We start from the raw sequence: 17,794 nt of genomic DNA, 5'->3' as shown, positions 1-17,794 counted from the left end.
CGCGGGGAGCGGGGCGGGCTGCCGCCGGCCGGGGCACGGCGCGACCCGCGCCCGGGAGAGGGTTTTCCGCCCCGAGCTGTGCGGCGCGGCCGGTTTGGCTTAAGAGGGAGGGGGAGTCACAGGTTTTGAACGGGCTGGGGAGGGGTCGCGCCCCCCCCGCCCCCACGGCCGCCCTCCTCGGAGAGCCTGGGCGGGTGACCTCGCTTCTCCGGGGGCAACGTGCTTGGGTTCAGGTCTGCCGTGGGTGTGGGGGCTCGTGTTGCTCACAGGGCGCTGCAGTTCCATTACTTGCGATAGTCCGGGGGGGTGAGGAGGAGGACGGAGGGGGTGCTGGTGTGCAGCAGCTGCTTGGCATTAAAGCCACATGTGGCGTTAACTCCTGTCTTGTGATACAGGGTCAGCTGGGAAGGTAGCGCGTTCTGGGGAGAGCTGTGTTGCAGCAGTCTTAGCTTCCTTCTACATCTGACTGCCACTGTTGATAGGATTATTCGTGCCGGGTAATACCCTAATGGGAAAGGCAGGAGTTTTCACTCTCTCAAAAAGCCAAAGTGAGAAAATTGTTACAGAACAGATGCGGGCAGCGTTTCATTTGCGCGTGGCCTCGGTAGCATCACTCGAGGACCCTGTTGAGATAAGTATGTCCAAGTAAGATAAGTATGTCAGCTGCTTAAGTTTGTAAAAGATTTCGTAGTAGCCCCCTCATACTTTTCTCTCCTCCCTTGTCCCACTGAAGAGGGGAAATCCTTCAAACTGCAAACTTCCTGCTTTGCTGCCTTGAGATCTGTGGACTTTCTGCTTATTATCATGAAAGAGGAAATTCTCAGCTTGGCTGTGATGGGGAGAATAAAATCACAGACACTGGAGTGAAATAAGATCTACAGAGTAGCTTATTTTCTCCATATGTTTATCCTCAGCAGAACCATGAAAAATGGTAAATGGTCCAATGTGTTTTCTATTTTTTTTTTTTAAAGTTTAACGTCTATGTTTTTGAGAAAGTGGCTGTGCGATTGTGTTTTACTTGCTTCCATTTAACACTCAGATGTTACCTATTGTAAAAAAATACCTATCCTAAAGGAATGTTCTTCAATATTTTATCTTAAGCCCCCAATTTGGTGTATGTCAGTCTTAGATCATTTCAGCAAATTTAAAGAACTTGTACTATCTTTAATTTTGGACCCTACAGTTTAAGACATAGCAGATATGGGTGTTCAAGCAAAAAGTGCTCAGCTCCTTCTAAAGAGCAGGCTCTGTATGTATTTCAAGTTGCATCCAAATATTGAACTCAGTAATGCATCTTTTTGCAGTTGGGATCAAGATGATCGAAATAAATCATATGGAGAAAGGGAGGAGGGCTGGAGTTAAATAGCGGGTTCTACATCAAGTTTTTCATATTCATTAATGGTTGTGAACAGGGTTGAAGTGACAGTTCAGAGATGTAAATCCTTGACAAGGAGGTGTCATATGTTTTAACTGTACTTCAGCCTTGGTTTGAGAAAACAACTTCTGAGCTTTCCTTTGGCCTATGTGCTAGGACTGCTGTTGAGAGCAGCTGTGGTGGTGGATTTATGAAGGCCACTGGACTAGGGCCAGTATGGAGACGGTCACATTTATTTTACATAAGCCATCAAAACCATCATTGTACTTGTTCCTATAGTTACTTCTTGATCTGGAGGCTAGATCCTCTCATTTAGGTGTCCTAGGCTTATGGTTCCCTTTCTTAAAACCATTGTCAGTCCTAGGATGAGCTCTTCTGAGATACAAACACTATCCCAGCTTACTTTGTTTCACATCATGAGGTGGTCTTGGGGCACACAGCCTGGGTTCCTTTTTGGATGGAAGTGAACTGGAAGGTTTTTGGTAGGAGCACATCTGGCTGCTAATGAGTGTGTAGTTCCTGGGACTAGACTAGAGCTAGTCTGAAGTGACCCCCCCTATCACCAGTGTGGGGTCCCAGCACTGAATATTTCCCTGTCCAAACCCTATCCTATTTTCCAGGATGTCTTGTTAAAGTAGAGGCAGCCCGAGTTCCAATAAAAGTTAAGGGTTAGGCTTCCAGGTCGCCTTGACACCGTCTGTGAAGATCATTGTGGTGAAAACCATGTTTCTTTTATGATTGAGAAGCTGAAGCCATTTATAGTCTTCCTAACAGTTTGCATGGAGTACCTGCAGGTTTCACTGTAGTTAAGAGGAACAGAGTATTCCCTGAGATAAATGAAAAAAACCCTGTGGTTTCAGGGTTAGAGCCTATTTCTTCTGTGGGCTTACAGAATGTAATCTTTTATGATGTATATGCTTCATATGGAAAAGTACATTAGCACTTGTGTAGTAGTGGTGGGCAAGAGAGCCAACTTTTCACCCATTTGGACTGCAGTTTCCATTTTGTGTATATGCCCTGTTGAGGCAGTTAAATTAAGGAACAGAAAAAATCAGTTTTCTTCAGTTGATTGTTCTTGTGTAGGAATGGGGCAGTATAGAAGTGGGATTTGTGTGGAAGTGTAATGTACATCATACTACACCTAACTCATTTGCCTGAGTACTTCATGAGATCTTGTGAAGTGAACTGATAACGTGCACCACCCCTTCGGCTGAAGCAAAATTACACTGTCACAATGGGCACTATGTAATACGGACAGGAGTGGAAGTGAAGCGTAAGCTTGATTTGTTGGAATGGTGGGAGGAGGAGAGCCCTGTTGCTGATGCAGTCATGTTGGGGAAATGGGTCTTTGCCTGGTACGGCTTGGGGCTGGCTGGAGAATGAAGACTTTATAAGGAGGAAGTGACTTTGCTGGTGTGTGTCAACATGGGAAATGCTTTGCTGGTTTCCCTGCATGGGAAACATGTCCAGTATATATTAAATTTATTCAGCGTCTTCAGTTTATATTGGAATTAAAGAGCGTCTTACTGAGGACCGATTTCTGATTGGTTGTTTAAAGTATTTTTGTTCCCCTACTCCTCTGTGATTCTTCATCCTCCAGTTATCATCAGGGTAGTGAGAAGCAGCTTGGTTTATATATTCTGTCGAAAGTCTACAAGGCTATTAAGTGCAAAGCAGAAGTTTTAATATATTCGTTATTTTATTAGATAGGTATAGCCAACTAGTCATTCCCATGCGAGTTCGTTCACCTCTTCTTTTTGGCTGTATGCAGTGTTAATTCAGTACATTGTTTTTAATCTGCACTCATCACAGATCAAGTCTGAGTGGAAAGGTCTGGTTGTATTAATATTATTCTTTCGTATCTCCTGAATCTTCCAGTAATAAGCTAGAGTAGCACAGTATATTGAGACATCAGTAATACCGAGCAATAACAGTTTTGGACCCATTTGAGTGAGGTATGTAAACATACATGAGGTGGATAAACTAAAGTCCACTAGTAGTCTCAGGAATGTTGGAGGCAGGAGGCATGCACAGGAAATTATAAAGAAAGGCTTACACTTTTCCTTCAGACATTTCATTATAACATTTGGAGTGTCATTGCAATACAGAGTTTTTGTTCTTGTTAGCATTTAGCATTTCTTAAAAGAAAGAAATCTAGTGACGGAAACATTTACCTAAGGCGCTAAAAAGTCTTTGAAAACTGTTATCTACAGATGGAGATTTTTGAGCTAAAATATGAGGTTTCTGTTACAAACTATCGATACTTTACTGGCTAAATTAGCAATTGGGATTTTTCTGCTGCTGGGTGATCTCTCTGGTGATTATATCATCTTCCAATGGTGAAATTTTTGTTTTCCAGTGAAAGAGAAGCTGTACTTGCAAGGATAGAGGAGAATCTTTTTTTTTTTTACCAAAATGCACTTTCTGGGGGGGAGAGAAAGCAACAGTTGGTGAATATTTACTCTGTCTAAAATAATTACGTGTCATCCAACTGTGTAACTGAAGAATTAATTTTACCTTGAGCGTTCATGGTAAAGATGCTTTTTAAAAAAATTTTGTGACTTTATCAGTATGTACCTTATCCATTTCATTCTTAACAGCAAATGACAAAGCATGTATATTTAGTGTGCTCTGTGTAAATGTAATGAAAATTTCCTATTTTACTCTATAAGCATAATTAGCTAACTAGAGTAAAACTACATAAGCTTTTCCAAGATTCTCATTGGTCCACAATTTTATGCTGTGGAATATATTTGACTTTTTAATGAATGTTTTAAAAAACAAGTTGTGGGTTTGTTTGTTTTGTTTTGTTTTTTAATTTGCTTAATGTTTTCATATAAAGTTTCACTTACTGTATAAATCAGGGTACTCACCTGAACCCTCAATGTAGCAGTAGTAAAGAGACCAGTAAAACTGTGCGTAGAAGTTGCTGAGAAATTAAAAAGTATTGAATAGTAAAGAGTTGCCAAAAAGTAGCTGGCTTAATTTGTCACCTTGTACCTTGGTGTAAGGCTTAGTTTTTATGATTGCGCTGTACAATGACTGTTTGGCCAGTAAAGGCAAACCAGGCCATGAAGAACATTAGGGTGCAGATACACTACAGGGAAATAGGCTAGGTACAATAGTAGGTAAATACATATAAATAAATAAAGTGTATATGTATCTTGGGAAAGAAATTTTATTTTGGAATAGAAATTGGAAATGTAATAGATCTGCTACACTTGGTACTTCAGGGGATATCCATGGAAGTAGAGTTTGTTTTTCTATGGGAGGGATTGCTTTTCTGGTGCAGTTTTGTGTTCTGACAAATTTGACGTTGATGGGAATAGAAGCAGATGTTGGCACTTGTGTAAGCCTTCCAAATGCCACGGCCTCAGCTGGGATGACTAGTTAGATCTTGAAGCAGCTGGGGGAAAAAGCAAAGCTAGTTTATTATGTAGACTATAGTATGGTTTACAGAGTTTCTTCTGTGAATATATATACATTTCTGCCAGTTAACTCTCAAATCTCAGTTTTATTTCCATTAGATCCTACTGTACTGTCTTCTCCCCTCTCTTCTGCTTGCACTAAAGTGAAAAAAGGGTTTGTTGTCTTTAAATGCGTGCCCTGTTAAGGGAAGCTGAATCCTTGCTTTTCAATGGGCATAAAGAGATTTTATTTATAAGGTTTATTGCCCAGCCTTCTCAGTGACTGTGTGACTCCTCAGGTTCTGTATTTCCCTGCCACACTGAGCCTTTCCTTTCTCTTGGCTCAAGTATTTCTTTGATTGTTGAGCAAACTAATTTGTTGGACAAGTGATTAATAGTAATTGAGACACCAGGTAACTTTTTAGTCAAATTCAGCATTACTAACCCTGACCAGCAATAGAAGATTTGTCCTGGATTGAAACTCCTCAAATGGTTACGCTAGATGATGAAATGAGGTGTTGGGCCTTTCACAAAAGAACCATTTTAAAAGATCTTTTATGGCTGTAGTTTGATACAATAACAGTGGGTGTGTGTTGGTTTTGTGTCTATATGTATATATCATAGAATCATAGAATATCTCAAGTTGGAAGGGACCTGTAAGGATGATTGAGTCCAACTCCTTAAATATGTTATATGTGTATCTCAATTGCAGTAATGATTAGTGACTTCATAATGGTTTGTATAATTGCATTTATATTTTATAAAACGGATTTAAATGAATGGAAGGGAAGGGTTTTAGCTGGCTGCATTTTTTGATAAGGTTATGTGATTTCCTTTCTCTTCAGGAAAAGAAAAACAACATTCTATGGCTACTTCATCATAAAAAGTCAAAAGGAAGTGCAAACACAATTACCATAGAAAGTCAATATCTTTTCCATTCACTTCCAATTTTTGCTGTTTTTAACTTGCTTAAGTGTTACAAAAAACGTGAATGTGGTGTTCTATTCTTATTTAACTTTGCTTGGCTATATCAATAGCACCACCTGTGGTCTTTATCAGAGTAAGGGTAACTGGTTAAAAGCTGTTTATTTCTTTGTAACTCCCACCCCCAAAGTTGAATGCTTGCTTTATGGAGTGGATTAGCAAGAAAGATTATTTGCATCTCTACCAGCTGAGCACGGAGTTCATGCAAGGTGTGACAATGGCAAAAAGCAGAGTTTTCTCAGAAGAATTTTCAAGTGCATATCTTACCTTGTTTGGACTTAGACTGCACTATACTCTAAACAGATGTTTCATACTTTTCAATGGATTTCCTCTTACTGCTCTCAGAGGTACTTAGACTATATTTTGAAAAGCTACTCTTTAAGAAGAAAGGTGGTTCCTTTAGCTGTTCAGTGAAAAGTCTAAAATACTGAAAGGAGAAATCTGTTTCACAGCATTTAAGAAACTTCTCTGTTCCTAAGACTTATTGTAGACTAAGACGTATCATGCTAAAGACCATGATATGCTTCAGGGTGTTTTACAACTTCTTGATTTATCTGTATTTATAAATATCATCATATTTGCAGTGTTCCAATTGTTCTTTTGCTCTGCCTTATAGCTCAGTCCTAACTCTCCTGCCACATATATTTCACAAGTTTGTAATGTGAGCTGCTAATTTAGAAGAGACTACTTGGAGGGGACCATCAATCAATATGTCCAGACTTAAGTTACTCCATGCAGCCTAACACTGTTGAATAGTATGCAGTTTGCAGTGATTTCAAATATTTATGGAGACATATTTTTCAACCCTCTTCAGTAGTAATATTTTTCACCATTTTGAAACACCAAGTGCTTTGAAACTATGCATTCCAAGGTTGGTTTGTATTTTTTTTGGTAGGTTTAGCATGAAGAACAATTTTGTCAAAGAAGACGAAGTCAAAGTTAGTAACAGTATTACACCATAGGAGGAACTGAGAAGTTCTTCACATTGGAAACCAAAAGGAACTGTATTTTGGCCAAAATAAACAAATCCAAACTGGCTATAGTTGACCTAAGATACTGGTGGGGCCAACTTGCCGGTCTGTAGAAGGTTATAACCATGTGTCTGTACGTTAAGTATATGTCCCTCTTTGGAAAGGAATTGGGCTACCCATGAATGAAATACAGGCTTGAATAAGATAATAATTTAGATGAATAATTTAGGCTCTACCTTTTTATACAAGTATCTTGAATAACTTTGTATACTTACATACTCATGCATATTCTTTTTCAGGAATTTTGTTTCACTATTTTTGCTCTACTTCTAAACTACATGCATATTAGTTCAGTTTTCTGTATTGGACTGAGCAGGACTATCACTGTCTTTGGTGAATAGATTGTGTGCATTGGTGTGGGACTCCAGAGAGCTTAGGGACAGGCTACTCGGGAGGAATATAAAGACGTGCAAGAATGGAGATAGCAAAGTCAAAGCTCAGCTGGCATTGAAATTAGAGATGTGAAGGGCAACACAGTGGGTACCTTGGTAGAAAAGGAAGGCTAAGGAAAATGTGTGCCTACTGCTCAGTGGGACAGGGAGCCTTGTGAAGAGGGGACATAAAAAAGGCTGAGGTACTCCATGCTTTTCTCCTGGAGTTTTCACCAATAAGGGTTTCCCTTAGGCCTCTTGAAGCTTACCTGCAGATTTTGTGAGAATGTGTCATTGCCTACAGTAGAAGGCGGCACAGTTACGAAGTACTTCAGGCAACCAGATATACACTAGTCCAAGATCAGATAGGATGCATCTGAGGAAGCTGGCTGATGTCAATGTGAGGCCTGTCTGTCATCTCTGAATGGTCATGGTGATTGTGGGCAGTTCCTGATGACCGGGAAAACACAAATGTCAAACCTAGCTTCATGAAGGTCAAGGAAGAGGATCTGGGGAGGTGTGAGCTCATCAGCCTTACCTCAGTTCTTGGGGAGGTGATGCAGTGAATCATGTTCAAAACCATTCCCATGCAGCTGATGGAAAAGAAAGTGATTGGAAGCAGCCTCTGGGGATTTATCGAGGGTGAATCCTGCCTGATCAACCTGACTGCCTTCTATGAGGAGATGACTGGCTCAGTGAACTTGGTGAGAGCTACAGATATTATTTACCTTGATTTAACCATAGTCTTTGGCGTGGCCTCACATAGTATCCTTACATCCAGGTCTCATCAATTTGGACTGGATAAAGACAGTAAGGTGGGTGGGAAACTGGTGGATCTGTTAGACTCAAGGGACAGTTGTCAACAGCACAAACTACAGGTGGTGCCCAGTTATGAGCAGTGTCCCTCAAGAACCAAGGCTGTATCATGTCTTCAGTAATGTTCTGGATGGTGGGATAGGAAGGTGCACTTTGAGCAGTCAGAGGGATCTTGCCAGGCTGGAGTACCAACAGTACTGACGGGAGCCTCATGAAGTTCAGTGAAAGCAAATGCAGAGTGCTGCAGCTGGGATGGAATAACCCTGTGCATGAGTACAGGCTGGGGGCTGGGAAGCAGCTTTACAGAGAGGGCTCTGGGAGTGCTTGTGAACAACAGTCAGCATTGCACCCTTGCAGTGCAAAAACAATCAGCATCCTGGACTGTTTTAGCAAGGGTGTTGCCAGTAGGTCAAGGGAAGTGATTCATTACCCTCTACTCTACAGTTGAGACCTTTGTGACTCAAATTTTGGGCTCTCCAGTTCAAGAAATAAATTTACTTACTGGAGCAAGTCTAGTGGAGGGCCAGCAAGGTGAGGAGGGGCGTGGAGCATATGACTGGAAAGACAGGCTGAGAGAGCAAGGTTTCTTTGACCTTAAGACGAGAAGGCTCAGTGGAATTTTTATTATTGTCTACAGCTCCCTGATGGGTAAATATGGAGAAGATGGAGCTACACTCCTCTCAGAGGTGCACAGTGGAAGAAGGAGACACAGTGGAAAGTGGGAAATTCCAACTCAATGTGGGGGAAAAAATATTGTTTACCATGGGGATGGTAAAAAACTGGAATAGGTTGCCCGGAGGCTGTGGAATATCTTTATTTTGTTCGAAGCTCAACTGGGCAAGATGGAGCAACCTGTTCTAGTTGACACTGCTTTGCTCAAGCAATTGGGCTAGAAGACCTCTGGAGGTCCCTTCCAACCTACATGACTCATCAATTTTACATCAATTTTGATGGAGAAAAAGATTGTCTTGAAGTTCCAGCTCTTCAGGAGAGCAAATTTTTCAGGGCTGCATCTCTGCTTTGTTTCCTGTATCCTCTGAAATTGCAGTGCAAATGGCCAGGGTATACTGTTCAGCAAACAAATATTAAAAACCCAAGAGGAAACTCAGATACACAGATTTTTTTTTTCAACTGTGTTATATTTGCTCAGTAAACAGATAACCTGGCACTTCTGTAATATTTTCTATTCAGAGCTCTCTCAGTGCATTGCTGTTGTTAATAAATCAAATCTGAGTAGTTCTACAAATGGGAAACTTAGAGGCAGATCTTGGATTTTTGGGTCCCAGTGGAAGTTTGTGGCAGAGCCAGAAATATAATCTGATATCTTGATTCCCAGTACTCTGACAGCAAAGCAGCCCTTTCCCCTTATATATAATTGATGCTAGAAGAATAGTTGTCTACTTAAAATGCCTGGGAAACTGCAAGGGTAATTCTTCAAAGCCAGCTTCATTTTGTGCAAGCTTTATTGCTCCTGTGATTCTCTCTCAGACTGTTCACAGCTGCATTTATCCTGTTGTAGGGACAGAACTGAGATATTAGGGGTTGATGCTTATTTTAAGTCCCATGAGACCTCCTGATTCTCCTTTGTGCTTTTGGTAGCCTGGCTGCCAAGTCATCTGGCATACCTCATGAGCTTTTAAGTTCAAGGCTGAAGAGCATGAATTTAGTGTAGGGGAATGGGTAGGAGAAACAGCTAGAACTGAAGAATAGTGGAAAGAACAGTAATATGATGTAGTAGGGTGGCTTGCTTTATTTCAGTGTCATTTGTGTGATGCAGGTCCCCTGACAAATTGGTAATGTCTTACTGAATGGAGCAGAATAAATAATCTACTCCTTGACCTTCCTAGGGAAGTTTTATATGCATTCTCACTTCAAAATGAAATTTGGCTGTAGCTGTTGATGTTTGCACCTGAAGTTTAAATACATTATATGTATTGATATGTTTGCCTTCTAAATATACTTTTGCCTATTATAACAGTTAGAGGAAGTGACCAGTATCAATTGACAGGTGAATTTACATTGAATAAGTTTTTTATAACTTGCCCTGTGATACATACTGGTAATTTCTCAGGCTGTTTAAATGGAGTCATTCCTAGAGTGAGGGTTGAATGTATTCCTCCATGTTGATTTAACAATCCCAGGCGCCTTAGGCCTAAATCAAACATGATGTGACAGAGGAGCATCAGTGGAGACAGAGCACTCTTAGACAAGTCTCAGAAAATAACTTGTTGCCCTGCCGGGTATCCATGTTAGTAACGTGTTATAGGCGATCTCAACAGGGATGTAGTAATGTATAGGAGAGAGCTGAGTTGCTTGAGGTGTGTACATGGTGTCTTCTGTGATATTTAAAGATGAGGTGTTAAGAGCTCCATCAGGGATATAAATCAATTTGAATAGCATGGATTAGGCAAGAGCAATCATCTGGCAGGCTGAATAGAAAAGGAGAAATAGGCTCCAAACATGGAGAATATCTAGGCCAACAAGAGTTATCCATGAGATTATGCAGTAAATCCTCATTGTCGCTGGCTAGGTGTGAGCTGGGCCATGGGAAATTCTTTGTACTTGGGACTTCAGCCTCTTGGTAGATAATAAGGATGTTTTTATTTGCATCACAAAAAGCAACTGAGAACACAAATTTGGGTAGTGGCTGGTCAGAGCTTAAAGGCTGGCCAGGTCTGGCTGGCTGAGGGACAATGACTAGTGTCATGTACTCAGCAGTCTGAGAAACAAATCTGAAGGTGGAATATATGTGTGGCTGTGACCCCTGAGTCCCCAGCTGAAATGGCTGGGGCATATTTCAGGAACTGTAAGCCAGAAGGGCTAAACTACAAGAAAGTTTTCATACTTGGGCTAGAACTGTGTTTACACTTGTTGTACTTCTTGTAAATGTCCAGTTTTTTGAAAAGCCTAATTTCTTTGCCTTACTAACATCATGAAGTTATGCTTACAGAAAGCCTTCAGTGAGACCTGTGTCTTGGGGCTTGTTTAGGAAGGGTTTTCCGGCAAGCGGTGGAGGGTAAATTTGGTAGTATCTGTGTTGGAAAGGCTACCTTGTAATAGGCACAAACTGGTGAAGTAGATGAGATACTTTGAGACTTGTCAAGTTACATACCCGGAATCATCTATATTTGTGTCCTCGCTGCCCCCCACCCCCAAAGGCATGACAGTTCAAACCATGATGAATATGTATCTAAAACAAAGCTGTTTTTGTGTTACTACCCAGCTAAAAATTCCAGATTGGGAATTAAGTTAAATACTGATTACTGGGTAACAGCATGAAAGTGGAGCAACCCCTGAAATAATTCATTAGTTTGTATTTTCTTTAACAAAAGATACCATAAGAATCATCAACTTCCCATTTTATGTTATTGAAATAAGGTAGAAAGTACCAGATACAAAATGGAAGAATGGTAAGCAAGATTTCTCTTCCTTGGCCCTTAATACGCTTTCAGGTTGTTCTCAGGTTCTTCTGTAAACTTAATTGGCCATGTTTTTACTTCATAATTCCTACTATGACATTTTGAAAAAAATTGGGCACTAAAACCACAAAGCTATGAAGTTGAAATTATGTACTGTATAACAAAGTGATTGATGTCTGGGATGCTATATAACAAGACTGGAAAATCACTTTGTTTTATTACTTAGTATGTGCTGAGTTACCTTACCCAAGGAATTTAAGCATATGGTGTATCCAGATGCCTAGAAGAAATAGCATACGACAGGATGCTTTGAGACAACATCCTTGGATTCTATAGTGTGAGCATGGTAAAGGGACTTTGCTTTAAGAGTCACAGAGGCATTTGAGACTTAAACAGATGTGGAAGCAGCTGAAGCTCTGCAGTGTCTAAGCACTACTTTCACTAAAAAGAAACCAAAGCCTTACAAGGTAGAGGGAAGGAAAAGTGGCACATACCTGTAGAGTTAGTGTTTTGTCACTTGTAAAATATTCATTGCTGAATAGTTCCTATTTATCCTTTTCTTGTCTGTGGGGGAGAGTTATTCTACAGAAGCCATATAAAGCAGGAAGACAGTAAATGCGTCCTGATTCATAGAATGCCTTTGTAAAAATGGCCACCCTAAATTTATAATGATAGCTGCTTCCTTCCTTCTAGTGCCTGCTGATTTTTGCTCCTGAAAGCTTATAAAATACCACTTAAAAATGAACTTGCAGTATAAGATAAAGACCTAAAATGAGAGATGTTGGAAGGAACCTGGGAATTGCTGTGATAGATTTAATAATAGGTCTATCACAGTAATTTTTTTATAGTGGTGGTTAGTAGCATTACTTGAGGGTGTACTTCAGGCACTAGTGGTTTGGGGGCTGTCTGTACTCGAGATTGTGGATGTAGGGCTAGATGCAAGCTACGTAGTCTCTGAGTTTGCCTATTTTATTTTTGTACAGTTTGTATTTTTTTGGCACCAGTAACTTCTGAATGTGTTTCCCACAAAATAATTCCTTTTGCTCATTTTAAATGTCCTGCCTGAAAAATTCACTTAAGTACTTGCATCACTATTTTTCTTGTTAGAAGTCCAAGTTTAATCATTCCTGTTATGAAACCCCTTTCATACTCCTGATCATATTTCAGACTCCTTTGGGTTGAGTTCTTCTGGTGTCAGTATCATTGATCTTCACCCTCGTTTCATTCTTAATCTTTTGCACAAGTTTTCAGAGGGTAAAAATTAAAACCCCCAAATATGTGTAATAAATGTTTGAGGTACTGAATTATGATTTTTCTTGTACTGTAAGACATTAAAGAATTCTGCCTATCCTTCTCTTGCAAAGCGTAGTTAGCACCTTACTTAGGCCTTGCTTTCCTCTCTTCATTTATCTTTGAATATCAAAAGTGGTATTTTTAGAGATTGGGGAAGATGCTTAAAGTATGAGTTGTAGCTGATGTTTGCTCCTTCTCACTATTCTGTTTTGCATTGTGAAAGAGTGTATGGGGAAAAGGTGTGGAAAGAGGTCTCAGTGAAGGATAAAAGTAGCTAACAACAGGAATAAATATGAAGAATGAGAGGTGTGGGATTACAGGAGAAACTCTGCTCTGGAAGTAGAAGGGAGAGAATACTGGAAATAAAGGAAAAATACGCGAACAAGGTAGAAAAGGGAGAGGGAATGGTTACTGGTTCTTCTAAAAATGAAAAAGCACACACAACCTCCTTTGAAACATGTCAAGTATGTGATGAGATTTCCTTGTATTGTAGTATTTGTGTTAATAGGACAGGCATCACTGGCTTTTGCAGTGTTAAATTAAGCGCCACTTGTGGTCCCAGAAGTTAACTATGTTGTTGAATGGTTGAAGTGAGTGTGGCTAGCAATAAGGTAGGAATTCTTAGACATCTTCAAATACAGTCAGCTTGAGTGTGAAAATATTATATTTGTGTTTGGTTCGTGTGTGCTTATTTTAATTTATTTTATGATAAAATATGAAGTTTCAATAATTATCAAGAGATAATTGAGAATTTTGTAATTAAAGAGACTAAAACGTGAGCTGTCTTTAGCTGATCTCAAGCTTACCAGTAAAAGATACCTCCAGGTTTTCAAGATGATGTAACTGATTTAACATTTTGAAAGTGACAAGTTGTAGATTGCTTCATAATGTTGGAAACATTTTTGGCAGAGTTGAGATCTTTCTGCCGGTTAGAATTACAGAGGAGACCTCTTAAATATAAGGATTGTATCTGCTGTTTTCTCAAAGTAGAAAGATTTGTTTTCTAATAAGGTGTTGATTCTGTAGTTCAGTTACATGAAACAACACGTAACTGCCATTAATAATAATATTGGAATTAATGAGTGGAAATTACAAAATTAATTGGATGTGGTTACCACATTTAAATATGTTGTAATATACCTGATAGCAATAACATTTATTTGCGTTTACTTTAAGGTTACTCATTCATTTATCTCTTTGACACTGTGTGAGATCCTGTTTATTAAGAATAATGCCTGGAAGTTGGCAGTTATATTCTGTATGAGTGTGTTAATTTCTTCCCATATGCTATGAGGTTGTCCTCACAGGAAATAAAGGGACTTTTTCCCATGTTTAGTTATACTGAACTGTTACAATAGTCAGACCGGACAGAAACAATGGGAAGGAAAGTTTCCTGTTTTCTGCAGATACAGAAGAGGTCTTTGGCCCCAAGGAAGGTAAAGCTTTCTTTGCTCCGAGTGTGAGTGCACAAAGAACTGGATTTCATTAGTGTATGAAGTTGCTGTGATCTCTGTTGAAAAGCTGTGGTCACTCTCTTAAATGTTTTACAGGCAATTTACTATCCGTTGTACCTGTCTTGATTACATTTCAGTATTTCCATTTAGAGATGGTAAACTGCAACAGAGAAGGCTTATAGTTCCCTCTTTATAAACGCTCAAATGTATTGTGCTTTTGGATAGGTGATGAAATAAAATTATATTAAATAATCCTCATGTTTTTGTGCCTGTAGTGGGCCTGACTCTGACATCCTTGAAAGGTAGGCAGAGGAGAATATGAATATGGTAGGCTTGGAAGCTTTTCAGAATAATAAGGATTTGAACTGCAAAAAAGAATCATGCTTTGGTTTTGTGTTTTTAGTCTCCTGTGCCCAGACAACACTGGGGAAGGCTGGTAAATCAGTGTCTCAGCAAATACAGCGATGAAATTTTCATGTGAAGCTGACAATAAATTGCACTGATACTGCTACAATGTAAGCTGTGGTTTTCCAGAGGTAGGGAAAGACAAAGGATCTGACCCTCCCCCAGAAAACACTGCAGAAACCCTTACAGTAAAGATTTAGCCTGATGAGTCCGTAAGATATTGCTTGTCTTTAAATTTCATATACATATATTACAGAACACTCCTGTGAGTTGGTGGAGATGACCTTCAGCCATGATGAAAGGTTATTCTAGTTGGAATACATGAATATAAAAGTTTAATAGGAGCTGTAGTACTGGTACAACTAATTCATCATTTCATTCAGTAGACCAAGTGAAGAAACTTTTGCCAAGTTAAAAACTGTATTTTAAAAAAGCAGAATTCTATTTTATAGTTATAGTAGTTTATAATCTGCTGTACTATCAATTTTTAAGTCATTAAGTTGACTAGTTAATACTCAAACTCAGTAAGTTCTTAGCTTAGATTTTGTAATGTGGTTTTCAACATGTACAATCCAGTAAAATGTAGGTTTTCCAAATTTGTTTGCAGGACACTTCTTTGCTGAGAAATATTTTTGATAATGGGATCCTTTCAGATACTTTCTTGGGTCTGAGTCAAAATTTTCAGGTGAATTGGTGAAAAGGAATTGCCTTTTATCTTCTGAAGCTTCTCCTATTTCTCTGTCAAACCTATTTTGTATACAAATACCACTTTACAACAGTTATCAGTGGCAGTGTTGCGTAAAATATTCAGTTCTCCTGACATTTAAACTGGTTTTATGTAGGTCACTGTATGGGATGTGTGAGCAAGTGTTGCTTTCTGCTGGCAATTGCTGTGTCATGAAAAATGAAGTTAATTTGGGCATCTTGTGAGAAATGTGTGCTGGAAATACACTGGATGAATTAGTTTTCATCTGTGTTACAGCAGCTTCTAGCATAGACAGTAACAATGAATTTTTGCACTTACAGCTTTTACTACTACTACTAAAAAATTAATAGCTAGATTTGGACCAAATGGTATTGCAATATATTAAAAAAAAAAATCATGCATTTGCATGCATTATACATTTGCATATTACGAATCTTTACTGAAAAAGTCCCCACACTTACTTGCCAAGTATAATTTGGCTTTTGACTGCAAGAACTTCTGGATGTAAAACAGGATTTTGGCAAAATGTTATTTTGTGTCTAAACTGTTTGTTCTTTGTATGCTGTCTGTCTTAATGTGCCATGGCAATAAAGGCTGTAATGGCTATTCCATTCCTTTTCCTGTTGTTTTGCAGCCACCAAACAGCTCTGGGGTAATACACTGTTCTGACTTTCCTATTTATTTCTAAACCTTTTAATTTTACAGAGTAAACATTTCTCATATGCTGGCTAGTGGTAACGGAATGAAGTATTTGCTATAGTTATCCCACGGACTTCCAAAAGGAATTTACTAGTATATCACAGCAATTCTGGTTATTGACCCTTTATTCTCCCATATATTGAAATTTTATTTACTTATTTTTGTCTTGCAGGAGGCAGTGTTCTTGATAGATAACTGGACTTAAGAGATAGGTGGAACATTCAGTGGGAGTAGGGCAGCTATAGCTTTACTGTGCACTATGGATGGGAAGCAAATATTTGCATATTGAATATTCCTGTTGTGATATGAAGTCTTGTACAGTGAAAGATGTGATTTTTTTTTTTTTCCTGGTTAATGAAAAATGTAAATGAACTGCAGACTTGCCACATGCAACCAAATTTCTAACTCAGTTAACTTCTAAGGTTTTGAGAGAAAATGAAGCGTAACTGGTGCAGAGAAGATCTTAGAATAATATTTTTGGCCTCTAAAAAGCCTCTACAAATACAATAAACTCCAAGATTTTAGGGGACTACTGTCTTTCTGAATTTTCACATTTCGGAAAAGTGGCTACCACAGGTGCTATCAAATCTTGACCTTCTCTGTAAAGACTTTTCTTTACACTTTATAAATTGGTTCCTACTTTAGTAGACTGTCATACACAGATGTATCTAGCCCACTGTTTCTAGTATGTCTCTAATTCTGATTTGCACGCATCCCAAAATATTATGTGGATTGTAAAGCCATGATGAGTCATGACTAGACCTCACATATGAATAGTTGTTTATCACATTTTAATTGTTACAGAAACATATTGATAAAAATTCGAAATGTTTCATTTTTCTCCCTTTATTTTGTCTGTTGTATATTATATGCATATTTTCTTCTCCGGAAGCTTGTCCTTTTTTTTTTTCTTCTGTTTTTGTGGGTTTTTATGTGTGTGTGCTTTTGTGGTGGTTTGTGTTTTTTGTTTTGGTTTTTTTTTTTTTTTTTTTTTTTAAATCTTGGTCTGTGGAGTTCAATAACATCTCACTGGTAGTTGAATTCAGGTCCCCGTATCTTGTATCCATCGGAAAAATGTGTTATAACTTTTCTCTTTTTGATTAAAAGTGCACAATAAAATTGTTCAAAAAGCACCATAGACCAATGGTAACTAATCTATTTGAGCTTGAGAGCTAACAGTAGTGCTTCAAGATATTTTAGGGCTATAGCCAATCTTGGAATAATATTCTCTGATAAATGGTGTAAAGAGATTTCAAAGTCCTTGCGAAATCCCTAAGTGGTAGCTCCCTGTAAATGGGCGCATCCGTAGCAGGCTCAGCCTGTCCTTGCTGGTCCGTACACCTCTGACTTTCTGTAGCTATATGTGCATGGCCTGTATCTGGGGGACAGAGAAGGAAAAGCCAGCTGTCCGTGTAAATCTGCTATCTCTAGGGGATGATTAATATCCTGGTTAAAAATGGATAATTACCGTAAGTTATGACGTAGCCTGATGCTATGCCCAGGCTAAGACAAAGACCTGAGGAACCAGACTGCTGGTTAAATTTCAGATTCTCCTCACATCTCCAGTGCTTCTGGTGCAGAGTGAAAGCTGTTCGTCTGCCAGGGCTCATGCTATGCTACTCCCACCTAGTCACACAGGGACAGGACTTAGGCAAGGCACTTTGTCTCAACCTTTGTGTGTACTTACACTTGATAATTTTCTCTGTTTTTAATGCTTTTTTTTAATGACTACTGTTCAGGACTTTGCCACCTGGTCTTGGGGAATTAGATACTGCTGCCCTTGTCCCACAGAGGCTCTGATTTTTTAATTAAAAAGTCTATGTCCATTTTTTCC

General features: G+C 39.1%; 1 protein-coding gene across 1 annotated transcript in view; it reads left to right on the top strand.

Annotated features, from left to right (window-relative positions):
• The window catches only part of PREX2 (phosphatidylinositol-3,4,5-trisphosphate-dependent Rac exchange factor 2), a 186,547-nt gene that overhangs the window by 239 nt on the left and 168,514 nt on the right, over positions 1-17,794 (top strand). The window lies entirely within an intron of this gene.

This window comes from Haliaeetus leucocephalus, unplaced genomic scaffold (assembly GCF_000737465.1).
Source record: "Haliaeetus leucocephalus isolate CR32 unplaced genomic scaffold, Haliaeetus_leucocephalus-4.0 Scaffold506, whole genome shotgun sequence".
Lineage (NCBI taxonomy): Eukaryota > Metazoa > Chordata > Aves > Accipitriformes > Accipitridae > Haliaeetus > Haliaeetus leucocephalus.
The sequence above is the reverse complement of the archived record's forward strand: the minus strand, read 5'-3'. Positions and strand labels throughout refer to the sequence as shown.